Source organism: Equus asinus, chromosome 8, assembly GCF_041296235.1.
Source record: "Equus asinus isolate D_3611 breed Donkey chromosome 8, EquAss-T2T_v2, whole genome shotgun sequence".
NCBI lineage: Eukaryota > Metazoa > Chordata > Mammalia > Perissodactyla > Equidae > Equus > Equus asinus.
In genome coordinates, this window is record NC_091797.1 from 98327275 (window position 1) to 98328426 (window position 1152).

Below are 1152 nucleotides of genomic sequence, written 5' to 3' on the forward strand. Positions count from 1 at the left end.
CCTTGCCCCCACTCTGGCCCGTGCCAAGCGCTGCCTCCACTTTGCTACCCTCTCCCCAGCTCGCCCCCAACCTCCCTGAGCTTCCTGCCACTGGTGTTCCTGCTGGGGTTGGGGGGCCCTTCCCCCTGATCTCCTCGAATGAAGTGCTTCCATCCCTAAAGAGACCTCCTGGGCCCCCTCTGCACCCTTGAACTGCCTGGATTGGCCCTCCGGGGCCTGCTCTGTGAGGTGCTGCTGCCTGCCCTCCGGCACATGCTATGACCCCCATGATGACGGCAGAGGCCTTGAGATTGGAATTGGAAGAAAACAGTGTTCTATTTAGGCCCCCTTGAACCCAACATCTTGCACCCTGGCTTCAGGCTTTGAGTCCACACCAGTAGCCCACGGGAAGGCCTTGGGGATGCCTGGCGTGGGGGACGCTTCATGGAGACCACACTGACGTCTGGCCTTGGTGGTTCCCCACAGTGCTTTGGTGCCATGAGCTGATGCTTATGGTTGTGTGGTTGGCTTTGATGGGGTCCAGGGCAGGCCGCCCCAGGATGTGCCACTGTGGTATGTCGATTATTTTGAGCTGAAGACAAGAAAGGCTCAGACTCAGCAAGAACATTCAACCTTTCTCCCCAACTGCTTAAAAGAAATTTAAAATACAGGCCTGTCCCCAGGACAGGCCATCACCATAGATAACTCTGGGTTCCGGTAGGCTGGGAGGATCCTTGCTAAGCCCGCTCTTATCGAAGTTCTAGTTACCAAACATTTGCTTTTCCATTTCCAGGTAGGTTGCCTTCCTCCCCTTTGAAGACCCAAACCACTACCCCAAACATCCTCCTTGTCTGTAGCTGAAGACACTCAAACAGGTAGCCTCAGCCACTTGGCTAAGTTACTCAGTGTCCCCTGAGTTTCTCCCATGTATACATGCTATTAAACTTCGTTTGATTTTCTCCTGCTAACCTGCCTTTTTTTTTTTTCAGGAAGATTAGCCCTGAGCTAACATCTGCTGCCAATCCTCCTCTTTTTGCTGAGGAAGACTGGCCCTGAGCTAACATCCGTGCCCATCCTCCTCTACTTTATATGTGGGACACCTACCACAGCAAGGCTTGACAAGCGGTTCCATGTCTGCACCCGTATCCGAACTGGCAAACCCCAGGCTATCAA